General features: G+C 38.6%; 1 protein-coding gene across 1 annotated transcript in view; it reads left to right on the top strand.

Moving 5' to 3' along the window:
* Positions 1-16,926, top strand: part of LOC145695068 (acid phosphatase type 7-like) — a gene marked incomplete in the record, with an annotated part of 142,609 nt that overhangs the window by 11,281 nt on the left and 114,402 nt on the right.

Genomic DNA, 16,926 nt, shown 5'->3' with positions numbered 1-16,926 from the left:
CAAATTATCGAAGGGCCATGAATCATATATCGTTGAGTTGAGTTGATTTTAGTTTAGCGTCTTTTTCAGCAGCGAGGCTATGTGAGACGTGGACCTACTGATTAACGTGGAATCCGAAGCACATGAGGTCCCGCCGGGAATCGAACCCGGGTCTCCCACGCCAAAGGCGCGTATGCTAACCGCTTTGCCACGAGGAAGCTCAAATCATACATCGTAAAGCTATTGGAATGTAGATTCCGAAGAAGTAGCATTTGTGTCCATTCTGCCCAAACTAGAAAGAAGAAAGGAAAATGTCTGTTTTTAGAAAATTGTCTTAAGGTAGCAACACTGACAATTGTCGTAAAAGGAAACACCAAATTATGTCTTAGACATTTATGGTAAACATTTAAGCAATTACGAAGATAGGTGTGATACAAAATAAGAAAATGGGATAAATGATAGTACTTGTGGACCACTCTGTAATGTGCTTTGTTATAATTTGTTCTCGGAGGTAGTCATTCAACGGAGCCCATCTTTTTCGTGTTTTGAGGTAATAAAGTATAATTTTTTAAAGTTTGATTAAATAGGCCTAATTGACAGGTAATTCGCACTCTGCTAAGAGTAAGAGTATGTAAGAAATGTTTAATTCTGTTTTTGTAGTTAGGGATTTCCATTAATATTGTTATTTGTCTTTTTATGTTCGTAGCTCCCGTTGTTGTCCGTTCTGCTCTTTTGTAGTTTCCGAACGAAAAATTCAAATACTGGTACGCACGTTATGTCATTTCAATCCATACTCGAAAATATTACTATTGAGATCTTCAAAGAATTCTCTGAAACTGCATTTGAGTAAAGTAAAGTTTAAAGTTTTTAATTAAGTTTCTTTTTAAAGGTGTCAGGTAGAAATTAAGGTGACCCGCCCTTGTCATCCCAATCAAATAGGCGAGGTAAAAATGAAGATTTTGAATTTTAAAATTTATAGCAGTTAAAAACTCTCAAAGGGAAAATAAATGCATCATTATACCACACGACCGGTTTGAAGTAGGTTTGCCAAATTCAATTTTGAAAAAATTCTAAAAAAGGGAACTTGGAGAAATCCATATAATGCTGTCGATGTACGGAAGGGAATATTCGTAGCTACGTTTATTGTAATTATAACTGTAGTTATAAATAAATATAAATAACAAGATGCGTGCCTCTGGAATACCAGTTTTATCTGATAGGGTGGACATGGTCACATCTGCTCTTTGCCAGCTCCAAGTACTGCGAGCTGAGGAGGAAGGGGTCCTCTGCCCAGCAGCCCCAGAAAGGAACTATTTACTATTGGAGCATATGATAATCTAGATTACAATCCCTCTAGCGTTCTTCAAACGGATCATTTCATGGCACTAACTTGCCTATTTTTCCACAGCTCACACCAGTTCAGCAGGGAGAACGGCGGGAGGTTGCGTCTGAATTCTCTTAAGATTTACACAAATCAAGTTTCCGAGCTCCCAGAAACGTACGGTATTGTGTGAAGGCCTGATGTTAGAAAATAAAACACCAGTATACCCAACATGTAAACAAGAACTAACAGATACAATTATACCCTCATTGTCCAGTAACCATGTATATGAAAAGAGGTTGCTTGGTTAGAACATATCTTTACGTAACAGACTGCAGTGGCTTTCAACAAGAATAAGGTAAACATGATGCCTTTATTATTATTATTTTATTTGACCATCAACACTGTTAAATGGCTATCTATTTACCTAAGATTTAGAAGAACTTCCGTTGAGTTCACCTGCAGTTGATGCTGAGTTTTTGCAGGCAAAGCGTTTTCTCACCAATAAAGAAACAGAAAACAGAATTTTTTACGTGCAGCAGCTTTATTTGGGAAAACTAAAGTTCATAATCTACATGACGATCTACACCTCTTTCAGAGATGTATAAATATCAGTATGAATAGAAAACTCAATATGCAAAGTTTCTTCAAATTCGAAAACAGTTCATATCCTCCGACTCTCTCTGCTGGTGGTCAACATGCATTATAGAAGGCAGATTTGGATGAACCACTTGAAAGCTTGATAAATAAAGGTTACAATATATTTTCATTAACATATTACGCTCATATGTTCACCTATGCACGTCTCTTACGTTCCAAGAATACTATACTGGACAATTTCAACATTATATGGAGTATATTCAGAATGTTTCTGCTAAAAGGCTCGACATGGTTTGGGATGTATATAATGAGAAAAGAATAAAGAGTAGTGTGCATGAAGTCAGACGTAAAGGAGTTCGACTGGCAGTTTTCCAGGATCCCCTGTTCCTCATAGCTGGTGTGATTTTTTTAGCAGTGGCGCTAACAAAAACTATCTCTTTTCCTTTGGAAAGTGCTTAGTTAAGAATGTGAGAACTGTACAAGTTGTTACTAACGTTGGAACTAAATATGTTAGCCTAGCAAACAGTTCAACTTCTCGTGATGGACTAAATTGTTCTTGTTTCGAAGAGGCAGATAGACGTGTTATCGTGCACAACAGAGATACAATTATCTACGGGGCCAAAATGGTTCTCATACGAACTGTTGATACAGGTGTTTTGGTTCTTTGCCGTATCTTTTTATTTTGATTTGAAGTCGTTTGGTCTTGAGTATCTGTGGTTTTCATTTGGATCCGGCCAGAAACAAAGGTACATTCCAGTTCACGCTCTTGCGGAAGCATTTGACTATAAGAAGTTCTCTGTTCTTCCTGGCTTCCATGCGTTTACACAGTGTAATACCATTTCCACGTTTGCTTTCCACGGAAATCTCAGTGCTTGGAACGCATGAAATGAAATGAAATGAAATTTTTGAGTTTTACGTCCCACGATTATGCCGGCTTGGCTAAAGGAGACGGTGATGATGAGTAATGAATGATATGGTGGAATGAAGAAAGTGGGAGGGAACGGGAGAACGGTGTTTGTTCACCATAAAGTTCACTTGGCGGGGGCTGGAATCGAACCCGGAACCCTAAGCACCAGAGGTGAACGCTCTACCACTGAGCCACCGCGGCCCCTTCGGGACACATGGAATAGCTATGATAAAGTAACTTGTTTTTGCTACCATTTCGGCTCCTCTTCCAAAATTACAAACTGATGTGTTCTATGATTGAACAATTTGGAACCTGCATGCACCAGAAGAAATGTGTGTGTATTAATATTGGTGAAATTAGTCATTTTCAGTTTACTTCGAAAGAAAAGCTATTTGATAGACTTGCTACATATCAGTGGTTTTGTTTGAGGCCAGTGTCTCAACCCCGTAGCGGCAATATCTACTCCAGAAAATTGGGGATGAATTAGTGACGGCAACACTTGGCAGATGAAATGAAGATCTCTTCCTCAAATTTGGCAGGGCTGTCATGATCTTGTTTAGTGTGGATGGAGAAAAGGTTGCTCTTCCAACTGCAGCTGTCGACTAGTAGTCATGAAGCCTACTCTGATCCCGTGTCAAATGAAAGCTCCCCTTTGTTTGACTTCAGATTCATGCTTGGGGTGGTCCACTTCTTTTTTTTTAAAAAATGGTCACATGACATGGAGTCCAATATGGCGTCCACACGACTATATATATATATTACGTTCAAGTAACTACAATATATTGTACATTTGTACATGCGGAATATAACATGTCAGTATATTTCTGTGAATAACAAAGATACTTTTTTGTACATCTTACTACTAGTAGATCATACATCTTATTTTGGTGAGGTTATGTATAACATGACCAGGTGATTTGTTACCACCAGATTATAAGTATATACAATTAACTTACATATTACTGATGCATATTCTTACACATCTACTTGCTGTGCTATTTACTGTTATCAACTTCATTTTGTTTACTTTATAGTTTCTAGCTTATTCTTTGATTGTAACTTTACAATTTTCTTGTTTATGTTCAAGGTATTCAAAGAGCGTTTCTGCTTATACAGTAATATCACAAAACAGAGATACAAAATTCGTTCTGGCGCTAAATTAAAGATAACGCATGTTTCAAGTGATTTAATACCGTTCCTTTATATTATCGACATTTTTAAATATGATGGCTTTGTTTTAAAAAAAAAAAGCACTCAGTTTCTTTATATTCGTTCCAAAGCTGATTACTACTAAACTACTTCGAAGTAAACGTTATTGAATAGTCTCACCTTTTCAAGCGTTACCTATATTATTCATGCATCTTAAAAACTAAGTTAGGCCATTTTACGTAGCGCAAGGTGTTGAATTGTGAGAACTTGTATTGCGCTAAACGAAATGGCATGCACAAATACTCTTGCAAATAAAGACGGAAAAACATTTGCAAAGCTAATTAGTTTAGTAATACTTTTTTTTTAAAGCCTCCACTTCCCTCCTGCCTTGGACGATTTCCTACGGTCTTATTGTAGGGCAGTCGCAACTTGCTTCTGCCTTTTTTCTTTCTCCTTTACTCTTTATATTTCATTTTTCCCTCTCTACTGTCGGCTTTCGTCCTCAGCAGATTTGAGGTGAGGCTTTGTTTTATGGCATGGTGCCTAATTATTTAAACCATGTCTTAGTTTTTCTTGTTTTTAGGTCTACTATTTATTATTATTATTATTATTATTATTATTATTATTATTATTATTATTATTATACAAAAGTACACATACAGACATAGCTCCTTTCTCAGACAAGACAGCAAACAAACACAAGTGTCTGCTCTCGTTGCCTTCTGCCGTGGAGTCAAATCATGTGGGACCCATCGACCCAACTTGTAGTGCTTCCCAAGTTGATGGAGGTGCTGCCGAATGGTTTCTCGACTCTCGCTGAATTGTAGTCTCAGTTCCTCACATGTCTGGCCACTGTTCGTGTCAATTCCTGCCTGAACATCTTCATTTTACACATGTGTTGGTCTTCCGGCATGCGGTACGTCTTAGAGTGTTTCGTCACAATCCTTAAACTTTTTAAACCACCGCTGCACTGTCCGCATAGTTTACGACACCCTCACCAAAGGCCTGGCATATCTTTCGCCCCGCTGCAGAGTCGTTTGATCCCAGTTTGAACTCGTACAGCATACACGCTCTTATTCCATGTTCACTCTGTCCTTACGCAAGTTCACTTTGTAACTGAACTGCCACAACCAGGTAGTATGTTGGATGTACCCACACTAACAACTGACCTTCGCCTTATGTCCATTCGCATTCAACTCACGGTGTGAGGGCCAATTGAACACAGACCTTCACAAAAAGCGATATAAGTTTCTTGGTTACCTTTATAATTGCTAATCTTAGGCCACGTGCCCACCTTTTGGTAGGCTTCTTCAGGCTAGATAGACAACTCTGAGCAACAAGTTCAGTGCTTCCTTCATTTCGTACACTTCGTGGTTGTTCGCTTCACGGTAGGTCAAACACAGAACTTCTAGCCTCGAATCATTGGGTCAAGGTTTCCGTGGCTTGACGTAAGGTCATTCCACACTTGGAAATTTAAAATCTGCTGTCACCACGTTTGTGTTTTGTTTCCATCAAGCTTATAGCACGGAAACACATTTTTCTTTTGTTTAATTTGAGATCATCTAGTTGTACTACTTAGCATAACTTCACTCTAAACAACCCTTAAAAATGAAAAAAATAAAAAAAAGTACGAAAACATGTTTACCAGTGTCAGCCTCAGTAAGAGACAATAATGCCAGTTTTAGTACAACACACTCTCGCTTATTCTTTTCGTTCGTTACTTGTTTTGGGGAAAGCGAGTTTGTGCCCACCATATATATTAATCATTAGTGCTAGATGGACGCGCATAGAATTATACTTGTATTTACATTCGGAAAAGTATTAGTGCTCTTGTGAAAGAAGATTTAATGTGCAGAACACCAGAGAATTTATGTGGCTGGACCGAGTGAATAGTTCGTGAGGTCCAGCCTGCTACAGTTGTGAGAAAGAGGAGAGACAAAAAATGTTGGGAAGAACTTAGAGATCAATTGATGATAACAACTGAGTACCAAAAGTTCTGAAGAGAGATTCATCACGTCGGCGTTCGAACCCAGGACCGCAACCAGGAAATCGATGGGAGTGACCGCGCCCACTACATTAGTAAGAAAAGTGCTAGTGATGCGTTAATGTCAAGGGCATTGGGTTGAAATATGAATACTCATCATATTGTGGACACGAGCGCAGTTTGAATCTACTTCAAGGTAGGATTAAATATATTATTTCCAATTCCCAATTTTTGTGTTGGGAAGATGTGCAACCATGGGATATTACGCTCTCTATTATTGACTAAGTTCCTTGTCACTTCGGCACAATAGTTGATAAAGGATTATTAATCCCTTGCGGGTAAAACTTTTGAACAGGCATTGGCACGTAGTCTAGACTTGGTGGTATTTCGATAACACATTGCAAACGCGAATCCATGATTATTATTTTCAGTTTATATTTTCATAATTAACAAACATTTTATCATTAAATTTAGCGTCATTAATTTTGTCTATATAAGGTTTTATATTAATCAATTTTGTGGCGATTTATGTGTTGAGTTGAGTTGATTTTGAGTTTCACATCCCTTTCAGCAGCGAAGCTATATGAGACGGGGCCTACTGATTAACGTGGAATCCGAACCACATGAGCTCTTGCCAGGAATCGAACCCGGGTCCACTCGCCAAAGCCGCGCACACTTACCACTTAGCTACGAAGGAGCTCCCGATTTATAAATGTATTATTATTATTATTATTATTATTATTATTATTATTATTATTATTATTATTATTATTTGGTCTAGGAATTAATTCGTGCGGTTGGTACGCACACATTGAAGCTGTAGTACAAACACAAAATACATAAATACCTTAAGAGAAAATATTGTCCATCGCTAGCCACCACTTTCGCCCATCTGTCAGGCAATGTACGGATTCCGTGGCGGAAGAAGTCCTCATCCTTGGAAGCGATCCAGTCAGAGACCCATGTTTCGATATCTTCTGAAGAAGTAAACCGCTGTCCAATCAAATCGTTGTTCATGCAATCGAACAAGTAGTAGTCCGAAGGAGCAACGTCTGGTGAATACGGCGGGTGGGGTAAAACTTCCCATCCGACATTTTCTAAATAGGTTTTGACCGGTTTTGCGACATGTGGGCGAGCGTTATCATGTTGAACAATAAGTTTATCATGTCTGTTCTCCCATTCTGGTCGTGTTCTGGCCAGAGCTTGCTTCAAACGCATTAATTGTCGTCGATAACGTTCTCCATTCATAGTTTCACCCGGTTGCAGCAGCTCATAGTACACCACACCTTTCATATCCCACCATATGCACAGCATAACCTTTGCACAGTGAATATCTCGTTTTGGTTGTGATGGACCTGGTTCACCTGGTTTCACCCAGGCCTTTTTCGTTTAGGGTTCTCGTAATGGATCCACTTCTCATCACCCGTAATAATTCGATGCAGAAACCCCTTTCTGCTCTGTCGTTGAAGCAGCAATTCGCAAATGGTTTTTCGTCTTTCAGCGTCTCTCTTTCAATTCATGTGGAACCCAATGTGACATCTTTTGAATCATTCCCATGGCTTTCAAGCGTTTGGAGACTGTTGTTTGATCAACGCCTAATGCTGCTGCAAGTTGTTCCTGCGTTTGACACGAATCCTGCTCGAGCAATGCTGTCAATTCTTCGTCTTGAAATTTTTTTGGCTGTCCAGCTCGCTCTTGGTCTGCCAAGCCGAAATCACCACTTCTAAACCGTGCAAACCACTTCTGACACGTTCGCTCAGCTAGAGCATGGTCACCATACACTTCCACCAAAATACGATGACTTTCAGTCGCACTTTTCTGCATGTTAAAGTAATGCAGCAGGACACCCCGCAAAAACACTTTATCAGGCACAAATTGCGCCATGTTCACTTAACTACAAACTGGTGTTGTTGACGCTTTAATCCACTGCCCTATACTACGAACGATACGCGATGACAGGGGTTTGCAACACATGTGTGGATACACGGAACTGTGGGACGCTCCGTTCGTTGCGCCATCTCTTGTCCACCCGCACGAATTAATTCCTAGACAAAATATTATTATTATTATTATTATTATTATTAAGACTTTTAGAAGAATATTGACGATGATTTAAATGCAGGAAATCAGATGTTATTTCTATATTGTCAAGCTAAACACACAGCTTAAATATACTAAATCCGTTTTAAATATACTAAAGCTGCAATGTCTAAACAACTAAGTCAACTAATATCTGTTTGTGCTGAAAATGACACCCAGACTTCATATATGAAGCAACTCTTCGTAGAAACAGTAAAACGAAAAGGTATTGGCCATATATTTTATTTGAATAAATGAAAAAAAATGAAATCTTTAAGTTTTACGTCCCACGGTTATGCCGGCAAGGCTAAAGGAGACGGTGATAATGAGAGATGAGTGAAATGGTGGAATGAAGAAAGTGGGAGGAAACGGGAGAACCCCGAGAAAACCCACGAGCACGGTGTTTGTCCACCACAAAGTTCACTTGGCGGGGGCTGGGATCGAACCCGGGACCCCAAGCACCAGCGGTGAACGCTCTACCACTGAGCCACCGCGCCCCCTTTTGAATAAATGAATATATCTATATATATATTCAAATAAAAGTCACCCAAAACAGAGCTAAGAAGCTCCGACTACTTTGGAAACTATATAATTTTTAGGTACATGCATTTTAAAAAATACTACATAAACATATCACTTTTAAATACAAATACATACATTTAAGCAAAAAAAGTAAAACATATACAAACTAATACACTGACTTTTGTACACAGATTTACAAAATGTATACACAGATTTACAAATTTAGAAGCAAAGTCATACACTCATTTTAACATAATTGACAATAATTTCTTAAGACAGAGCTGTATTTACTGAAGAAAATACCGAATTCAAGATTCAGTCTTTGTGAAATTAAATTATTATGAATCATCGACTTTTGATTTGATTTGATTTGATTTATTTGCGTTCATTTGACCATACAAAGTACACAAATTTGTACATATGGTATAGAACATGTCATTTCACAATAATACATTGGTTAAATACAGAGTTAATAAACACATACAAACAAACTATAAGCATACGAATATAAAAATTTAAAAAATTTTACAATAAAAGAAGGAAAAAAATAAAGATTTATTATTTAATCTAATGGTTAAAATATATCTACATACCAAGTTTTATTGTCTTCAGAAATAATAAAGGATTATTGACCTATAGACTCATCTACAGAATAATAAGATTTACAAATTAGCATATTTTTAACCTCTCTCAAAAGCTTTACATCATCTTTTATGTATTTCAATTCTCTTGGTAATTTATTATATAGCACCGCACCTCTATAACATACAGGGTTTGTATGATAAGTAATGAGACCAGGTCTGGAAACATTGTTTTATTGATCTGATCTGTACAGGGACTTAAAAGCTTTCGAAGTACTCTCCTCTTGCGTCGATGCACTTCTGCAATCGATGTTTCCACGCTGCAAACGCCCCCTGGAAGTCAGCAGCCGGCATGTCCTTTAGAAATGTGGTCACGGCTGCTTGGATGGCTGTGACGTCTGCAAAACGGGTTCCTTTCAAGCGTGGCTTCAGCTTCGGGAAGAGGAAGAAGTCGGCCGGGCTCACATCTGGGCTGTAGGGTGGTTGTGGAAGGACTTCCACCCCAATCCGGGTCAAAAAGGAGGTCACTAAGAAGGCGGTGTGGGCAGGGGCATTGTCGTGATGCAACTTCCACCGGCTAGCGATCGCCGGTCTTTTCCGCTTGACGCTCCTGTGCAGTCTCTCAAGGACTTGTTTGTAGAAGGCGGCGTTGACGGCTTGTCCTTGGGGTACAAACTCCTTGTGGACCACCCCCACATTGTCAAAAAAAACAATCAACATTGTTTTCACCTTTGACTTCGACATTCTGGCCTTCTTGGGGCGCGGGGACGCAGGAGTGTGCCACTCCGCGCTTTGACGTTTCGTTTCAGGGTCGTACTGGAACACCCACGACTCGTCACCTGTTATGACGTCATCTTCAAAGTTAGGGTCACTGTTCATGAGGTTCAACAGTTCCTGACAACAATCAACACGTCGTTGCTTTTGTTCGTCAGTCAACACTCGCGGCACCAGTTTCGCACAGATTTTTCTCATTCCCAATTGTTCCGTCACAATCTTGTCCACTGTTGTGTGGTTCATATCGAGTTCATCAGCAATCAATCTCAACGATAATCGACGGTCTGAGTTCAGGAGATCCCTCACTTTTGCCACAGTTTCGTCCGTAGTCACTGTTGTCGGGCGTCCAGCCCTCTCCAGATCCTCAACGCTTTCCCGGCCGTTCCGGAACGCACTGTGCCAACGAAACACCTGGGCTTTGGATAGGGCTTCCTCTTTGTAGGCCTCCGTGATGAGAGAAAGCGTCTGAGTAGCCGTTTTCCCCAGGCGAACGCAAAATTTGATCGCATAACGCTGTTCGATGGAACCCTCCATGTTTGTTGATTTTCCGCCGTGACAAGAATGTTCACAAGGGCTTTGTCCAAGGCTTGTCCGCGCTCCACTAAGGCTCGGAGCCAACTGACGCGCGGTGCGTTGCTTTGCTCGGACCCCCCCCCCTACATCCTCCATCACCGACAAACCCGCTCCAGCGACACGCGCGCCGCGGCGCGGCGAGTCTCATTACTTATCATACAGACCTTGTACTTGTTTTGTGTGACGGTATTACAAATTTATCACAGTTTCTAGTTCTATATTTATGTACGTCAGCATGCGTTAAGTAGTTATCTATATTTTTTCTGACTAATTTTAATACCTCATATATATACAAACTCGGTATCGTAAGCAATCTGAGTTCACGAAATTTACTTCTACAACTACTACGAAAATGAGAATGTGTAATGATGCGAATTATCTTCTTTTGTAATCTAAATATTATAAACAAATCATTAGTGACACCCCAGAAGGCAATACCGTACTGTACTCGGGAATAAAATGACGCATAATATAATGAAATTAAAGTGTCTAGGTTAAGAACAAAGAAGAGTGTATAAGCCATATAAACAATAGAAGATAATTTTTGGCATAAATTGTTTATATGATGTTTCCATTTAAGTTTGTCGTCTAGGTTTAATCCTAAGAATTTCGTATTTGAAGCACATTCCACATTATTATTATTAATTGTAATCGAATCGATGATGAATTAGTTGGGGAAAAAATATAAACATTTGGTTTTTTCGGTGTTAATAATTAAGTTATTGTGGTGTAACCAAGTTTCGAGCTCTCTTGCTGTTATATTTACGTTATTTTGCAGCTCAGTTAAATTACTTCCTTTTACAAGTATATTTGTGTCATCTGCATACAGAAATAACTTACCATGAGTGATATAAAGTGGTAGATCATTAACATATAAAAGAAATAATATTGGTCCTAAGACTGATCCTTGAGGAACTCCTATGTTAACCATAGAAGGTGTTGATCTGTGAGTTTCGATATACAAGTTGTCTTCATTAATGAAATTTATCTCTACAAATTGTTGTCTATTTGTAAGGTAAGTTTGAAACCATTGGTTAGCAACACCTCTTATTCCATATGCATTTAATTTACTTAAGAGTAACGAATGGTTGACACAATCGAAAGCTTTACTTAAGTCGCAAAATATATAGATAGTGGGTATGATTTACTTTCTATTGAGTCTACTACTTCTTGCAAGAAATGAAGGACAGCTGTAGATGTGGATCTATTTTTAAGATAACCATGTTGCGAGTCAGATAAAACATTGTTACGTTCCAAATGCGTAATTAATCTATTTTTCATTATGGATTCTATAATTTTCGAAAATTTAAAGGAGAGAGCTATTGGTCTGTAATTTTCGCATTTCTTTTTGTCACCCTTTTTGTGTAATGGTTTTATAAGGGCCCATTTCAGGCTGTCTGGGAATATACCTTGTAAGAATGAGTCATTAATTATGTGAGACAGAGGCTATGCAATTGCGTGGATACATCTTTTGATTATAAATTCCGGGATGTCATCTGGTCCCCTTGATGACCCGTATTTAAAATTCCTTACTACTGATATTATTTCCGAAGGATTTGTTGGAATTATAAATAAAGAACTACTTATTTGATTAATTCGATTAGGGTTATTCTTAATATCATTCGATGGTGTTTGCGATTTAAGTAGGTTAGTAACTATATTGCTGAAGTAAGAGTTGAAAAGCTCAACAATAACATGAGGGTCTTTACAGTTTTTGCCGTTCGCTAGTTTTATTTCAGTATTTTGAACATGTTGTAGTTTTTGATTTGTTTCTTCTTTAATTATTTTCCAGGCCATTTTGGTCTTATTTTCTGCATTAGAAATTACATTATTATATTAGGACTTTTTGGCTTGTTTTATTACCTTTTTACATATGTTTTTATAATTTTTACAGTAAATCGACATTCTAATTGAAGCAGAATAGATATAATAATTAGTTGAATTCGGGATAGTGAAAGGTAATCTAGTTCTTAAAATTTTAGGACATGCATTAAAACCAAATTAACAGAAATTCAGGCGCATGAATCAAACCATTAAATCAAATTTGAATTTATTTCTTTTCTGGATTGTAGCAAGCTAACTTTAAATTCACTTAATAACATTTTATAAGAAATATATTCCTTTAGGGAGGATTTGTGAAACTTTTCATAGCGCAAGTATCTCAAAAACTTACACAGTAACTTATCAATTAAACGGATTTCTGATTGAACATAAGGCCACCAAATAACAGATGCATATTCTAACTTGCTTTTAATTCAAACATTGAACAATATTGTTGTTGCATCTGAACTTGAAAGATCTTTTCTATATCTAATAATAAATTCCAAATTCCTATATACATCTGATTCTATTTGCTTCATATGAGAGTTAAACGTTAACTTCTGGTCAAATTTCACTCCTAGATCTTAGACACCATTACATCTGAAAAGCCTTACTCCACTTATTATATGAAAATGAACAATTAACTTTTAAAAAGTAATAACCAAGCATTTCCCAAACTTGAAAGTTTATATCTTATACTTTATAAATAACATTTATGTCTTCCTGTAATAATTGAATGTGAAGAGGACTTCTAATAACTTTAAAAAATTTCAGGTCATAAGCAAAGAGTAGAGAATTGAGTATTTAACCACATTCGGTAAGGCGTTTATAAACATGAGAAACAAAAGAAGTCCCAAATTAGATCCCTGAGCAACACAAGAAGTAGCTGTAAAAGTATACGAACATGAATGCTTGTAGACAACAAAAAGTTTTCTACCAGTTCAATGAGGCGAAAAAAGTTCAAGTAAATCATTTAACAGGTTAAAATATGATAGCTTTTTATAAAGGTAACCAAAAAAGTTCTGTCGCATTTTCACCCACCACCTTCAAACATCAATATGTCACCTAAGACGTATAAGAAGTTCACCTGGAAGTTCAAAAATAGTCCCCATCAGCATCGACGACCTTCTGCCAACGTTCTGAAAGGTCATGGATTCCATCGTGGTAGAATTTGGTGGGCCGTGAAGCGAAGAAGATATCAAGTGCATTTTGCACCTCTACTAGGGATTTGAACTGGCGTCCTTTAAGGTGATCGTCCAAGGAATGGAACAGGTAATAGTGGACGGTGCAATGTCCGGCGAGTATGGCGGATGCAATGATGTTTCCCGTCCAATGCGTTGAATGGTCCCACGTGGGGCTTAACATTGTCCTGTAACAAGATAACCCTTTGAGATTGAGAAGTGCTGGCTCCAGAGTTTTGAGTTATTCTTGAACACGGCTCACCTGCTGACCGTACACAGTTGCATTGATGCTCTGACCACCTAGTAGCAGTTCCTAAAGCATGATACCGCGAGCAGTCCACCAAACACACAAGAGGACCTTCTTCTGGTGCAATGCTGGTTTTGGCTGTTTTGGAACTGGTTCATGGGATACTAACCAATGATGAAGGCGCCGTGAAGCTTCGTACAGGACCCACTTCTCATCACATGTCAACACACTGCCCAGAAATATCTCCTTCATCAGACGAGACAGCAAAGAAACACAAGTGTCTGCTCGCGTTGCCTTCTGCCGCGGAGCCAAATCATGTGGGACCCATCGACCCAACTTGTAGTGCTTCCCAAGTTGATGGAGGTGCTGCCGAATGGTTTCTCTACACTCCCTGAATTGTATTTCCAGTTTCTTACATGTCTGGCCGCTGTTTGCCTCAATTGCTGCCTGAAGATCTTCATTTTATACATGTGTTGGTCTTCCGGCATGTGGTGCGTCTTTGAGTGTTTCGTCACCGTCCTTAAACTTGTTAAACTATCGCTGCGCTGTCCGCATAGTGACGACACCCTCACCAAAGGCCTGGCATATCATCCGCCCCGCTGCAGCGGCGTTTGATTCAAGTGTGAACTCGTACAGCATGCACGCTCTTATGACGCTCTGTGGAGGTCCCATGTTCACTCTGTCTTTACGCACGTTCACAATGTAACTGAATTGGCACAACCAGGTAGTATGTTGGATATACCCACACCAACAATTGATCTTCGTCTTATCTCCATTCGCATTCAACTCAGGGTGTGAGGGCCAATGGAACACAGACATACACAAAAAGTGACAGAACTCTCTTGGTTACCTTTATAATTAAAATAGCATCATCTAATTTATCAAGTCCCTTATTAAAATCTATACAGAAATCATCGACAGAGTATTCGGAGTTAAATTCCTCGACAGTTATTTGTGAAAAAGTTAATAAATTCGTAATTGTTGATCTGAGTGCAATAATACAATGCTGATAACAGAATAAGAATAGTCTGACATGTAAAAAGATTTATTTATATAAAATTTCCGCAGGAATACAAATAATAGATAATTTAAAATTACATTAGAGACTTGGTTGAATTCACGTTACTTATTTTCGATAATGCAGGAAAACCAGTAAGATATAACAAAAAGGAAATCAACAATTCAGGTAATCAACTTGAACAATAAGTTTATCATGTCTGTTCTCCCATTCTGGGCGTGTTCTGGCCAGAGCTTGCTTCAAACGCATTAATTGTCGTCGATAACGTTCTCCATTAATAGTTTCACCCGGTTGCAGCAGCTCATAGTACACCACACCTTTCATATCCCACCATATGCACAGCATAACCTTTGCACAGTGAATATCTCGTTTTGGTTGTGATGGACCTGGTTCACCTGGTTTCACCCAGGCCTTTTTTCGTTTAGGGTTCTCGTAATGGATCCACTTCTCATCACCCGTAATAATTCGATGCAGAAACCCCTTTCTGCTCTCGTTGAAGCAGCAATTCGCAAATGGTTTTTCGTCTTTCAACGTCTCTGTCTTTCAATTCATGTGGAACCCAATGTGACATCTTTTGAATCATTCCCATGGCTTTCAAGCGTTTGGAGACTGTTGTTTGATCAACGCCTAATGCTGCTGCAAGTTGTTCCTGCGTTTGACACGAATCCTGCTCGAGCAATGCTGTCAATTCTTCGTCTTGAAATTATTTTGGCTGTCCAGCTCGCTCTTGGTCTGCCAAGCCGAAATCACCACTTCTAAACCGTGCAAACCACTTCTGACACGTTCGCTCAGCTAGAGCATGGTCACCATACACTTCCACCAAAATACGATGACTTTCAGTCGCACTTTTCTGCATGTTAAAGTAATGCAGCAGGACACCCCGCAAAAACACTTTATCAGGCACAAATTGCGCCATGTTCACTTAACTACAAACTGGTGTTGTTGACGCTTTAATCCACTGCCCTATACTACGAACGATACGCGATGACAGGAATTTGCAACACATGTGTGGATACACGGAACTGTGGGACGCTCCGTTCGTTGCGCCATCTCTTGTCCACCCGCACGAATTAATTCCTAGACCAAATATATTTTTTCGATGTCCGACTGACGAAGAGAGCTTGAAATGATTTCAAAGATAAATTTTACAGGCATAACACCGGTGAGTACGCTATTTGTTTATACTAGATGTGCCAGATGCGCTCCTTATTACATCCCTGTAGCTGTACTCAAAAATTTTCACCGATGATGGCTCAATGCAAAACATGTTTAATCTGAAGTGTGGAAGTTCAATCTCAGATCGCACCATTTGGCCGTTTTAGTACACGGGAATAATGTGCGCAGTACTTTTTGGTATACTTTATTTACTTCTAGTTTCTAACTGTTAATTATCTTAATGTTTTCATTTACATACATCTTTGTCTCCTTCAGTATACATAGTATTATGGTTAGAAATTCGGATAAGCACAGAGAATGTCGCAGTTGACTCTGGTGGAGGCAAAAACTTTACAGTTATACCGCGTACTGTCGCTACGGTTCATAGTAAACTCAAATAGTCCAGACTAGTTTTCGTTTTATTTTAATAGAGGCAGTACAATAATTTAAATATAATTCTTTCAAATGATTCTTATTGTTAAATAAATTATAATTTAGTGCATATCTGAACTGAAGGAAGCTATGCATTAATTGAAGAATTGCATTCTTTAGAGCAGTGATGGCCAATTTATAATGAACTGCGGATCAGGACAGGAAAGAACTAAACTCTGGGTATATTTTCCTTGTCTCCTCTGAGCCAGAGTTTGCTAAATGTATATAAGCCATAGGTTTTCTAAATCTTTGTTCTATTTTGCATATTCTACTTCTTGTTTCATGCGTATAGGCCAATTAGTGTCTGCGATACGAACATCTAAAAATAACCCTATAAAATTTATTTCGGCTCGGTACCAACGGCTCTTCCTTGCAGAAAGGTTTGATAAGTAAAAGGTTAAATAAAGTATTTTTACAGTTAAAAGTCAAGCTTCGATTTATGTATATTATGATGGTCAGCTATACTGTTTCTTCTACGCATGGACTTAAAACAAAAGGGAAGAGGGAGGGGGAGAGTCAAATCACACATTTCGAGGGCCGGATGAAATATACTGCGGGCCGCCATTTGACTATCATTTCTTTAGAGAATCAGGGCTTTACTGG

The sequence above is a fragment of the Thermobia domestica genome, chromosome 9 (genome assembly GCF_964235325.1).
Source record: "Thermobia domestica chromosome 9, izTheDome1.hap1.1, whole genome shotgun sequence".
NCBI classification, from domain to species: Eukaryota; Metazoa; Arthropoda; class Insecta; order Zygentoma; family Lepismatidae; genus Thermobia; species Thermobia domestica.
Note: the sequence above shows the minus strand (reverse complement) of the source record. Positions and strands in the feature narration are given on the sequence as shown.